General features: G+C 42.4%; 1 long non-coding RNA gene across 2 annotated transcripts in view; it reads left to right on the top strand.

The window, feature by feature from the left end:
* The window catches only part of LOC142142835 (uncharacterized), a 29656-nt gene extending 15733 nt beyond the window's left edge, over window positions 1–13923 (top strand). The window contains exons 2-3 of one of the 2 annotated variants that reach the window (XR_012689349.1): window positions 6621–6741; window positions 13485–13923. This is a non-coding gene — a long non-coding RNA (uncharacterized LOC142142835). The remainder of the gene's footprint in view (window positions 1–6620; window positions 6742–13484) is intronic. The other variant, XR_012689348.1, reaches the window with a different exon arrangement.
* The last annotated feature ends 394 nt before the right edge of the window (window positions 13924–14317 follow it).

Consider the following 14317-nt stretch of genomic DNA (forward strand, 5'->3'; position numbering starts at 1 on the left):
AAAGGGGGTGCAGGAAGAGAGGTGAGAGCCAGGGGGAAAAGGGGTGCTGGAAGAGGGATGAGAGCCAGGGGGAAAAGGGGTGCTGGAAGTGAGGTGAGAGCCAGGGGGAAAAGGGGGTGCTGGATGAGGGGTGACAGCCAGGGGGAAAGGGGTGCTGGAAGAGGGGTGGGAGCCAGGGGGAAAAGGGGTGCTGGAAGAGGGATGAGAGAGCCAGGGGAAGGTGGTGCTTGAAGAGGGGTGAGAGCCAGGGGGAAGGGGGTGCAGGAAGAGGGGTGAGAGGGACAAAGGGTAAGATGGTGCAGGGGCATAGCTAAAAGAAAGTGTAAAGGGAGAGACATCTTAAGAATGGGAATGTCAGCGATGCAGCCATCATAAAACACAAGTAGTAATGAAGAATGGGAATGCACAGAGGGGACAAGTGTTAAAAAAAAAATCAAGCCTTCATACTCCATTCAGGTATATGTTCTATACCCCCACTTCTAAATTTCCACTTCGACCACTGCCCTCGGCCCGTGCTCCCAACTGCCTGTATGAGCTGACAGCTACTGATCACTCCACGCCCAGCGCGCCCAGTAGATAAACACAACACAGGATGCCATAATCGGGTAAGTTCATATATTTTCTCGTGTCCAAGGTGTTTTTCACCATCCTTTCTGCACTACTGTGTATCCAATGATGTTTAAAACACTATGTATTGCTCATTATTGCGCTGTAATGTTTCTTGCATATTTATCTGTACGGAGATTTTTAATTAAGAGGAAAAAACGCTGCTTGTCATACATTTTATCTGTGATTGTGTCAATATATCTATTTTTCTTTGCATTGTAAATGGGGTATTAAGCTGCTCCTGGGACTCACACTCTCAGTATCTCTGATATGTATCAATTTTTATTTGTGAATGAGTTTTTGTCTGGTCACTACTATTGATTTGGGGCACTACTATGGCATACTGTTATTTGGGGGCACTACTGTATGGCATACTGTTATTTGGGAGCACTACTGTATGGTATATGATTTGGGGGCACTACTATGCCATAATATGATTTGTGGGCACTACTGCATGGCCAAATATGAATTGAGGGTAATATTATGTGGCATAATATGACCTGAGGGCACTGCGATGTGACATATTATGAGCTGGGGGCACTATGGTGTGGCATAATATGAATTTCTGCCAAAGGCAAGTCTCTCATTGTTGAATATGACGGGAGCCCAAAGAAGTTGCTGTACCGGGGCCCAAAATTCCTCTTGTCGGCCCTGCCTGTGAGTCAAGGGGGTAGACGTCTCCAGGTAAATAATCTAAATGTTTCCTATCTAATCAAACTGATGGATCACATCCAATTATCTCTCACCCACCTCCTTTACCCCCCTTAATTTATATACTGTGTTATTTAAAATGACTAGAAAAGACGCATATCCAGTTACTGTAGTAAAAAAAATATTTTTCTCTGACATTTTGCTGTAGATGGAAATACTTTTAATGCGGCCGTGTGGGTTCAAATGATCGTTCAATAGTTATGTTTTTTCTGATATATTTGTTAGAGTTTTATTTCATGTGGAATGATTCATGAAAATTCTGCCATTACTATTTAATTGAGGGAAAAGGGTACCTGTTAATTATATGTGTGTAAGTATTCTGTTGTTGCTATTTTGTGGGAGATTTGAAAATAGCAAAACATTGGTTTCCTACAGTGGCGCCTGTATAATTGGTGGCATTGCTGTAGTATGGGGTGACGTAGTGGTGGCCATGTTGTAGTGTGTTTGGGGCTTAGTATTGTTAATAAGTAGGAGAGGGTATTGCTGTATTGTGGGGGGTGACGACGGTTGCTGTAATGTGGGGAGTGATGCTGGTTGCTGTAATGTGGGGGGTGATGCTGGTTGCTGTAATGTGGGGTGTGATGCTGGTTGCTGTAATGTGGGGGGTGACGACGGTTGCTGTAATGTGGGAGTGATGCTGGTTGCTGTAATGTGGGGGGTGATGCTGGTTGCTGTAATGTGGGGGGTGATGCTGGTTGCTGTAATGTGGGGGGTGATGCTGGTTGCTGTAATGTGGGAGGTGACGACGGTTGCTGTAATGTGGGGGGGTAATTTTGGTTGCTGTAATGTGGGCGGGTATTGATGTAGTATGAGTGTGTGTGTTTTTTTTTTTACTGCTGTAATTTTGGCACAAATAATGTATTGTTATGGTATTTATTGTTGTAATTGGGGTACTAATAATGTAAGTTTGCGGGTCATTAGGAGAAATAAATACCCCCCCCCCCCACACACACACACATACTCATACTACATCATGTTGTACTGCACCAGCAACGCACACTGCCCCAGCATCAGTACGCAACAATATAGTGCATGAATCCCACAACAGGTGGCCCTGCCCGTATCATATATGTTTTTAATTCATTATTATAAAATGTTTGCTGCTTTGTGTTCAGCTATATGACCTAAAAAGCACTGTGTCACTTAATGGCACAAAAAAATAATTATTAAAGATGGATAAGCATGAACTGTTTTATCATATTACAGCATTGTATTGGTTTGTTTACAAGACATTTTGCTTGTCTTTTGAAAATCCCTGCCAACTTACGTTCTAAAAACAAATATAACATATTTTCTGTTCTCTTATCCAAATTGGGTTTGTTTTTACACCAGTCCACTTCACTTTTCTCAACCAAAACATCTTCAGACCAATAGCTAGTGGGCAGCCTCTATGCTTTCAATATTTGGTTATATAGGTACCTGATAGGTACCTGATTTACTTGTGCTGCTATTGGACATTGGCCTAATTGTCTGTGATGTGTGTCTGAATTGGATTCTCTGCACAAAATAGTGGTAGAACTCAAAGTAACATTCACACAACACCTAAAGCTATTCAGTTATAACTATTCAGTTATACTAATATCAGCAATATTTTCCTATTGAGGTGGGTTTGAAATATGTTGGGTGGTCTTTGGTGCATTTTGCGGTTTGGTGGATTACTGACTACTACTGTGAGACTGTTAAACGTAATGAGAAATAAATTATTCAGTCTTGTTCTTATTGCTATGTATTTTACGTAAGCAAAATACATATTGACTTATTAGAGCTTCACGTTCCACTAAGATGGATATGATCCTTCTGAGTCTCAGCTGGGTTTGGCTGTACTTCTCCCAGAGGCACAGAGTCTGACAAAGCGGAAGGTTTTCGATAGGGATTCCCGCAAGGGAATTTAGGCTTAACGGCTTCCACCCTGCAGGTTGCGGCCCTCTAAGGAAGTTTCCAGTGAGTAGTGTTAGAGAACAAAGCACAGAAAGCGAAGGTTGATACAGGAGAGGAGCACAGGAAACAAGGAGGTGCGGCAGTTACCACTAAGGAGTGGAGATTGGTGAGCGATGAACTGCGGCAGTACACTGGAGAAATAGAGAAAGATGATCTGCGGCAGTACACTGGAGAAATAGTGATGATTTGCAGCAGTTACCACTAAGGAGTGCAGATTGGTGAGCGATGAACTGCGGCAGTACACTGGAGAAATAGAGAAAGATGATCTGCGGCAGTACACTGGAGAAATAGAGAAAGATGATCTGCGGCAGTACACTGGAGAAATAGTGATGATTTGCAGCAGTTACCACTAAGGAGTGGAGATTGGTGAGCGAAGATCTGCGGTAGTTTACCACTCAGGAGTGGAGGTAGCACAGAGAGCATTGGGAGCTGCTTCCAGGCCAGGAATCTGACTGACAGAACCAGCGCTGAAGAGTGAGGGGAGGAGCCTTATACGGAGCTGGCAATAACTGACAACGAATAGGAGAGCAGGGAAGGCTTGAAAGGTGAGGCGGTTCTGCACATACGCAGAGTCGCCGCCGACATAACAGCCGGAGGGGATGAGCGGAGAGTCAGGAGATGGGTAAGTGCTCTGGATCCCGGGTGGCAGCTGCAGGAGACCGGCGTGCGACAGAGTTTTTATACTTTCCAAAAACTACAATATACTATATACTACAATATACTATATAATATTCTACAGCAAATTGCAAGAAATGGTTGATAGAGCAGCATTAAATGTGACTTCCAAATAAATGCAAGTGACTTGAATGTTGCCCAACCAAACATTTTCTCAAGAGCAGACTCTCCCTATGTTTATGCTTCATAAATAAACTATAATAATACTACCAAGAGTTATATTATTATAAATAGAAGACAACAAAGAGCTGCAATAAGTAGGTTATTTGATTAATGAGCATGATTTCTTGGCGATTTTCATAATACCACATGCATCCTGTTATAAATTATACCATATGTAGTGTTCTGTAGCCACACATTTAATTGAAAACCATTAAAGAAATATGTAACAAAGGGCCTTTTTTCTTATTTTTTGTTATTCACTATGTATTTTAGTGATTATATCTACTAGGAATGTTATTATGTAATAGGTATCACACTCTCATGAAATTTAGTATTGAGGGAAGGGCAATTGAGGGAAGGGCATAACATTTCCTACATAACTGTTTCCAAAATCAACTATATCAACTCAACTATAACAAATATATCTATAAATCATTTTCCTCTGGTGCACTGTGACATTAGTCCTACAGAGTAATGACAGTGTGTTTGTTTAGTAAGATAAGGTACAGCCTAGCTTTCTCCATCCAATGAACATCAGATCAACAGTGAGGAGTTACAGCATCAATCGGTCTAATTTCTGTCTGTTTCCATGGCAAATTCATTACACATGAAGGCTGTGCAATTGTGCAGCTTTAACTCTACCTCCTCCTAGTACATTTATCACAGCACTGTACTCTGCTCCTACATATTATGAATTTCCTACATTTATCAAAATATGCTAATATTTTTCATTGCTTCATTGCTATTTTCACAAGTATGAGACACTTAAAATGCAAAACAGTTTAATAAATTTATCAGAGAAAGAATGCCAAAAAAGCTGATTAGGCACATTAACATGTTTAAAAATACATTTCTGGTCACACTGTGAATTTGCTCAAATGTGATTGTCTGGGATAAAAACGGAGATGCCTATATGGTGCAATGCTAGAAGACAGAGGGCTAGATTTACTAAGCTGCATGTTTGAAAAAGTGGGGATGTTGCCTATAGCAACCAATCACATTCTAGCTTTCATTTATTTAGTACCTTCTACAAAATGACAGCTAGAATCTGATTGGTTGCTATAGGCAACATCCCCACTTTTTCAAACCCGCAGCTTAGTAAATCTAGCCCAGAGACTTGAGATGTTTATATATATATATCATTATCATCCTTATCACCATTTATTTATATAGCGCCACTAATTCCGCAGCGCTGTACAGAGAACTCACTCACATCAGTCCCTGCCCCATTGGGGCTTACAGTCTAAATTCCCTAACACACACACACAGACAGACAGAGAGAGACTATGGTCAATTTGCTAGCAGCCAATTAACCTACCAGTATGTTTTTGGAGTGTGGGAGGAAACCGGAGCTCCCGGAGGAAACCCACACAAACACAGGGAGAACACATAAACTCCTCACAGATAAGGCCATGGTCGGGAATTGAACTCATGGCCCCAGTGCTGTAAGGCAGAAGTGCTAACCACTAAGCCACCATATATATATATATTATTGTCATGAGCCGATGCGGCTCCGGGCGCCGCCGCGACTCTCTGCCTTCGCGTCCTGGCCGTCGTCATGACGACCGGGACGTCACTTCCGGGTTGTCCCAGCCGACGCTTTCATTGTGCAGCGCTGCACTCCGGAATTTAGGACAGCCAGGCGCGCGCGCAAATAGTAAAGTGGCCAGCTGGATAATTACCTCCCCTGGGACTGCCTCTCTCCCACTGGGCCATGCTGCTATTTAAGGCAGGAAGGGGCAAAGCCTTCCTGCCGGTTATAGTTCCTGCTTGCAGCATACTAAGCCTGCTGTGTCCCTCGCTCTCTGTTTAAATTCGATTCTGATAATTGTTGCCGACCCTTGCCTTGTTAACTGACTACGATTGATTGCCTGTGCCCCTTGACCTTCTGCCTGGACTCTTACGCTGCTGTTCTGCCTGTGACCTCTGACCACGGCTTGTCTATTGGATACTCTGTCTGCTGCCCGCCCTCGACCCTTGCCTGGACTTCATTCTGCCTTCCTGGGTTCCCCCCAGCTGGTACGCATCTCGCGACCCTTTGTTAGTCTGCAGCCAAGTCTGTCCCCACCACTAGAGGCAACAGTGAATACCAGACTCTCAGAGCAGACTCCGGGTTTTGCCATACCGGTTTGAGGGGTTCCTAACAATTATACACATACACACACACACGCAGGGGGTCATTTATGTAGTCACAGGTGATGTATAGTCTTCTATACCACAGGGTTCAGTTATATAGTCAGATATACAGACAGGTCATTTGCACTCGGACTTGTATTGCAAGATGCGCTACACAAATAGACGTACATCTGAAAGTGAATCGGGCCCACAGTTGCAACTCCTCTTAAAGTAACAGGAGAAAAATAATTTCTAGTTTATTAGAAAAGTCACATATCAACAATTTTAAAAACACACTTATTCTATAACAACAGTTTTCTCTCTTTATGTATACACATGGAAGAATGTAAAATTTTGATTGTATGTCTAAATGGTGGGAATGTGTTAAGTTCACAATTTGCAGTTTATTTCAGGCTAAAGACATGTGAAAGGAAGAGTGACTTCAGGAGGCTGCAAAGACAACTGCAGTCAATGCTGGACCTGGAGGACACCAAGGGGAGCCTGAAAAGGAGGATTTGGAGAAGGGTGAGAAATGTAAGAAATATAACTCTTTCTTTTTCAGGAATCTCTACTCTGGCCACACGCCCCTGTCTGAACTGTGAGAAGAGACCAATATTCCCATTAAGAGGAAAGAGGGCCATGGGAGTCGTCAGACTACTATGGCAACCTCTACTCGCCTAAGACCACTGACAGCAACATGGCTGATAAATTGCTGTCAGGTATCACTAACACTATTGATCTAGCAGGTAAAGCAACCATGAATGCTCCCCAGGCGCTGGAAGATATATTCTCTTCCTCTAGATCTTTTAGGCCAGGTAGGACCCAGAGCAGTGGTGGTCTCTCAGCAAAACTATTTAGCACTGTGGGATCTCATTGGCCCGGACCTGCTAGAGCTGTATGAGGAGATGGTGCTAGAGGGCTGAATGCCTCCTACACTGTGGAAGGGAATGATTAAGATCCTGTTTAAAGTGTAGAGATGTGATCTTAAAAATTGGCGTCCCATCTCTCTCCTGAACGTGGACTATAGGTTCCCCGCCAAGATACTAGCCAACAGGCTAAAAGCTGTCATTAGACAGATAGTTCACCCAGAGCAGACCTGTAGCATTCCTGGCTGCAGGATTGCAGATAGCCTTGCCCTGCTCAGGGACAAGGTCCATTACATTAAAGATCACCATGCACATGCGCCCCTAGTCAGTCTTTGATCATGAGTTTATGCATAGGGCACTGCATAGGTTTTGTTTGGGAGGAATGTTTTGTTTATATGTTCACACTTACAGCTTAGTGTTGGTGAACGACTGGAAGACTGACCCCTTCCCACATCTGTCTGGGATCAGACAAAGCTGCCCTTTTTCACCTCTTTTTTTTGTTTGTTGTTCCAACTCATAAGAGGCCAAGTGCTCGTTCTCATGACGTCACTGTTTTCTGCGCTGACCAGCATTCATCCAGACATGCAAGAACTTTGGGGTGAGCTTCAGGCAAAGGTCATCTGTGGGAAGTCAGAGCCAATGCTCTTCGGGCAGTGGCGTCTTCCATCCCCCGCTTTATTTCTCTTTACAATAAAGTCTGGTTTGGTGGAGAGGAGAGACTTGCGACAGTAAGACAGAAAATTGGACTGTGGAGCCCAAGAGACCTCATCACTGAAGGGAAAGCACTGGTGCAGCGCAACAAGATCCTTCCTGTTCTGCAGTACTCGGACCTAGCATGGCCACCCATTGCTGTGATCTGCAAGACCATCACAAGGGCAGTCATCCACTTCATCTTGGGCTCAAAAATGGAAAGACTAAAGCAGTCAGTTAAGTATAAGGGGCCCCTCAAAGGCAAGATATCCCCACCATGCTGCAAGCCTTCTTTGTTTGTAACTGCATCAGCATATCAGCCCTGCTGGGAACTCAATGTCTCACATTTTCCTCCTGCCCCTTTGGTGGGGCCTTGGCTGGGACAAGTGGGACCACTCCCTGGTTCTCCCTGGATGTTGGACAATTTGTGAGGTAGTTAAACCAGTATTGTGGAAGCACAAAACTATCCACAAGAGCTAAGGACGTGATGGAGTCTTTTCCAGGGCTCCCTGCAGCAACTGTAAAACATGTTTGGGAGAATATGGCCTCTAAGAGGCTGACAAATAGACATAAAGACTTGGCATGGATTCAGGGGCAGGGGGGCTCAGAATCACCGATGTTAGGGCCGGGGGGTAGGCTGGCCGGCCGCACCCAGATTCAAAATCGCAGATTTTTACCGGCGGCCGCATCTCATGACACGAGATGCGGCCGCGTCATCGCACAGGCGGCCGCATCACATGACACGGGATGTGACCGCGTCATCAATGACGCGACTGCATCCCGTGTCATGTGATGCGGACGCCTCTGCGCCCCCCCCGGGGCGGGAAATTGCCAGCCCGCGCCTGCCTGGATTGCTATTCAGGGGGGGATTGCGTCTCAGGACAGTCATGCTCTCCTGGAACCTGTGCAGATATGTTTACTGCCCCTGGTGCATTGTCAGCAGGGAAACATCTCAGAACATCTTTTGGGACTACCCCTATGCACAGGCACCATTGGATGCCCTGGAACATCAATGCGGGTGACATTACCTTTTTTAATGTCGACATTGTGACTCAATATTACAACCTATCGACAGACACAATGTCACTATTTTAACCATGTAGACATAATGAACATGTTGACATTCTGTCGACAACATTTTGTGTCGACAATCTGAATGTCGACAGGTTCATTGTCGACAGATCGACAACATCCCGCTTTTTCTATAAATAAATGTGCAAATTGTTCCCACTGAGAACAAACACTGGAGCACACCTCCTTTTCACTGTTTGATTATTCATATCAACAAACACAGTTTGTTCCTCCTGTCATTTTAATCATGTGTTTTATTAAACACAATCCTTGAACAGTAAAATTAGTTAATCGAGAGGGACCTTAAACTTTATCAAGCCCTACAGCTCTTATATAACTGTTTGAACAACTGTGTAATTAATGGATAATAAGCTCACAGACAGGTTTTGGAGCAAGGAATAACACAGGCGATTTGTGATCATGAGCACAGAGGAGAAGGTGGTGCTTAGCAGACTAGTTGGTCACATGTCTTGGTACAGTCTGAATCAGCTAGAAAACAAGAGAGGGTCTCTTGTGACAGGTAGATTCTCTCACAAGCTTCTACTACACAGAGATGAATTTGTATGCCTGGGTTTTAATGCAGATCAGGCTTTTCATGTGATTCCCTCCTGATGTGTCTGTGTGCATGAAGCAATCCTACTGCAGGAGCCTGTTTGTAATTAACTTCAGCTCTCTCTACTTGCATAATAACTCTATATGACAACAGTAGGTGAAATTGAAATTTGTTGCTTTAAATCAATAATAGAAATGAATTAATAAGTTTACCAAGCAGGGCTTCACTGCTGCTTATATAATACAAGTACAAGCAAATCCAAGGGTTTTAATGATTACAGTTCAAAATGAGGCTTCGTTTACTGGGCAGTTGAACCTATAGTACCAGATGCTGTGTATAAGGGCTTTTTCAGATGAGTGTCAGAGAAAGTCAGAGTTTGCAAACACTGAGCCCCATTTAGAGTTGGTGGTAAATCCAACTAAAGGCTGTAAATGTGCACCTGGACAAATCATGTTGTGATGCAAGGGATGCAACCTGGTTTTGCCAAGGTACAAAATTGCACCTTCTACCTGGATTTACTAACACTATGGGGCCTATTTATTAAGCCATAAACCACGCGGAAACGGCTTTTTCCTCATGGTTTAAGCACTTTAAAGTAACTAATGTATTTAACAAAAGCCTACCGCATCTCCTGCATTAGGCTAAGTCATAGTTGCCTACTCTCCCGGAATGTCTGTGAGACTTCCGAATTTCTGAGAGTCCTCCCGGACTCTTGTGAGAGCAGGGCAACCTCCTGGATTCTGGCCTTTCATTAGTTAAGTGGTGGGGGTGGGACTTAGGACGCGATTCACGCGTCATCTTAGTCCCGCCCCCTGCCATTATGTCCATTTATGGGGTGGGGCTAAGAGACATGATTCACTGAGCCCTGCCCCCACACATCCACCTCACCCGGATCTCCCGGATTCAATCTTGCCAAAGTTGACAAGTATGGGCTAAGCACTTGTCAATGGAGACTACAGTCTTGGCCGATTTTTTGCTCTCTTGTTATGACCTTCAGTGCTATAATGAAGCAAAGATATACCCGGGACAGCCTCTTATCAGACACACTATCCTGGGCTCATTTATTAATAAATGTCCATATAATATCATCCCTTATCATTGCAGTAAGTTATGGTATCTATTGGGCATATGTGGCCATTCATAAATAGGCCCCTAAATGAGGTCTACATTGTTACAGTTGGAATGCGATGTGGACGAACCACTTTGAAAATAATGCATGTATTGAAATCATTGATCTCAGTACAGGCATGCCTGCATGCCTCTGACATTTATACAGCAGCAGTGTAATCAGCAGGTCAGAGAAAACATGCATGATTCTCTGGCATTTACGGTTTATACTGCTGATAATTTGAATGTCTGAAGTGTGCAGACATCATGAAAAATGGATCTGATGCCTACACAATTCTCAGAGCAGTTTGAATGAGCCTTAAAAAACAGCTGCCAACATTTAACAAAGATATAAATTTTGCCAGCGACTTGTTAAAACTAAAGATATTGGTTGATGAATGAGTGATAAACACTAAAGCATTCTGGCAGTGTCCATGAATTAAAGAATTTGGGTGTTTTGTCAGTAAGCAGACTTGCCAACATGACAAAATTAATTAGGGGTAAGGGATCATTTATCCACAAAGTTTACAAATATTTTTTGAAACTAACATTCACTTGAAATGAGTGTCACATGGGAGGCATGACATAGTGATATTGATAGCACTAGCCTATCACTCACTGAACCATTGTTATCATTTTGTTTGTTTTTTTGCAAATCATGCTTTCCACACTAGTTTTTACAGCCTCATACGTCCCCTGTTGGACAAAGTAGGCCCTGGATCATTAGATCCCACTAATGAGTCTTCAGTTCTCAGAGTTATAATTGGGAAAACCAAACTGATGTTATCTGCCTCCTTCTCTCTCATCTCGATATTCATGTTTTTGCAGTTTGTCTTCTTTGAGCGTCCAATACTGCTTGATAGGTCCAGATGCAGGAAAATACCATTCAACATAATCAGGTGCACATTCCACTGTCCTTCAAATCAGAGGTGGCTAAAAGGATGACTTGCACTTTGGAGAGTGAAGGAGGGAATGAAGTGTGCCCAGAGGCTGTATATTCGCACAGTGGCTTAGTGGTTAGCACTTCTGTCTCACAGCACTGGGGTCATGAGTTCAATTCCCGACCATGGCCTTATCTGTGTGGAGTTTGTATGTTCTCCCTGTGTTTGTGTGGGTTTCCTCCGGGTGCTCCGGTTTCTTCCCACACTCCAAAAACATACTGGTAGGTTAATTGGCTGCTATCAAAATTGACCCTAGTCTCTCTATCTCTGTCTGTGTGTGTGTGTGTTAGGAAATTTAGACTGTAAGCTCCAATGGGGCAGGGACTGATGTGAATGAGTTCTCTGTACAGTGCTGCAGAATCAGTGGCGCTATATAAATAAATGGTGATGATGATTAATTATGTTAATTGCATGTCCTTTTGGTAGATTTTCTGTTCATTTATGTGTGTATAAAAATATAAAATAAAATATTTTATCAATATATTTCAATAAATATGTGGAAGTTGCATATTTTCTATTTTTAAGATATGTAATATCCGTGTATTTAAATATCTGTATTATCTCTGTCTTTAATTAGATATGGGCATGGTTGTTTGTGTTTGCTGTAGTTTTTATTAAATATGTGTAAGCTGCTTGTAATAACTGTGTTTTAGTATTTAATTAGTGTTGTTTGGTAAGTAACGCATTTTAATATGTTGCCAGTGAAGAGTTTATATACATATATATATATATATATATATATATATATATATATATATATATTATATACACATCTATAATATAAATGCTTAGTGGCGTGTGTTAGTTTGTCTGTGTGTGGAAAAAATAAAACCAAGCTGCAGCGCCACCTGCTGGGCGGAGTTATACACTGACCTACTAAATTCTTAGTGTGTGGAAAAAAAAATTCAGAAAGGGCTGAAATTTGGTATACTAAGATGTTTTTAATTTGTTAATTTAATTTTTTAATTGTTAAAAGTGTTTATAAAGATTTAAAAAAAAAATATATTTCTTGAAGGAGAAGTGACAGTTGGGAGTGGTTGGTGGTTGCCGGGGGTGACAGAGTGAGAGGAGTGTGATACTCAGGACCGCTGAGAGAGATCCCTGTGTCTGGATAGACATCTGGATAGATGTGGCGATGAAAAGGAAGGATGAGGTGATGGAGAAGAATGATGAGGTGGTGACATGTGGACAAAACCACGTTAAAAAAAGGGCGCTTACGTCAGGAAGTAACGCTCTTCCCCTGAGGAGGCCTGGGCTATGGCCCAAATGCATGACAAGAACCTTTTTAACACCTTAAGTAGCTTGATTTGACTAGAATGCATGAGTATCATGCACGGGTTAACTTGTAATATATATAAGCCTAGCGGCGTGTGTTAGTCTGTGTGTGAAAAAACAAACAAACAAGCTGCAGCGCCACCTGCTGGGCAGAGTTATACACTGACCTACTAAATTCTTAGCATTATCTAATATATAAAAGTAAAAGCCTAGCGGCGTGTGTTAGTGTGTGTGTGGAAAAAACTATTTTCTCAGAAAGGGCTCATCCAATTGACCTGAAATTTGGTATACTGACATTATTTGACAAAAAAATTAGAATAGTGAAGTCAGTTAACTTCCATCATCCCCCCTTCCCCCCGTGGGAGGGGTAGTAAAGGCTAAATTTACGAGTTGAGGGGTCAAACTCATTTTCGGGAGGTAATTTTACCTCATGAACACACATTAAAAAGGGCGCTTGCGTCGGGAAGTAACGCTCTTCCCCTGAGGAGGCCTGGGCTAGGCCCAAATGCATGACAAGAACCCTTTTAAGACCTTAAGTAGCTTGATTTAACTAGAATGCATGAGTATCATGCACGGGTTAACTTGTGTATATATATATATATATATATATATATATATATCTATCTCTGCCTTTGTACATTTTTCCAGTTCCATCTACCCTTTAAATTATAACGTTCTGACATTATCTCTGTCTATTTCTATCTGTTTAGTTGCATAGAAGTGTTGTGCTTTAGGAGTACATGTTTTAACCAATATTCTATATTTCTGTCCTAGGACTGGTGGAGCAGGTCATCCATGTTGCCGGGATACAGTCCATGTCTTCTCCTGTGGAAGGGTATAGGACTCCTTTGCACCACAAGCCACGAAACAGGATATAAATACCTGCGATACTGCATTATGCAAAGAATAATCAAATAAATACTTATATACATGAATGTCTAATAGAGCCATTCGCAATCTTCTATTGCTTAGTATTTTGCTAGTTGATGTTGAAATTATGTTATACTATTATCTCTCAGCATCATCCATCTTCCCCTATATGCTGGATACCAGAGGAAGCCATGACTCCGAAAAACTCTTAACAATAGAGGTTGGCATGTAGGTATCAGTGGCCCACAATAAATCATTTGCAACATACACCACTGCTTTGACAAGCTACTGGAGACTAAAATAAACCATTTGGTTCAATCAGGTGATGTTTTGAAATTGTGTCTGTGATGGAAGACCTATGCTATGAGGTTTCTGATCTTCCTGAAACCTTTAAGAAAAGGGGATATTGTGAGAGGTCCCCTTGGCAAGCAATAAACTTTAGTACCTGGTTAACGCACAGAATATATCAGGACAACTTTCTTGGGAGACCCTATAAAGCAGCAAAGTCAAATTTCGAAAAGATAAGCCAAAGCATATCTACTCCGATTGCTGTACTGGAGACTTGGAACTCCACAATACTCCTCGGCTGTGTTCTGCCAATACCAAAAGACATCTGCAATGCTAAAATGTCAGAAAGCATTTAATATCTGACTCCCACATGCTTCATTGATGTTAGTGCACAGCTGGGACTGTAATTCCCATAGTCCATAAGACATGTCCTGGATCTGTTCCAAAAA

This window comes from Mixophyes fleayi, chromosome 3, assembly GCF_038048845.1.
Source record: "Mixophyes fleayi isolate aMixFle1 chromosome 3, aMixFle1.hap1, whole genome shotgun sequence".
Lineage (NCBI taxonomy): Eukaryota > Metazoa > Chordata > Amphibia > Anura > Limnodynastidae > Mixophyes > Mixophyes fleayi.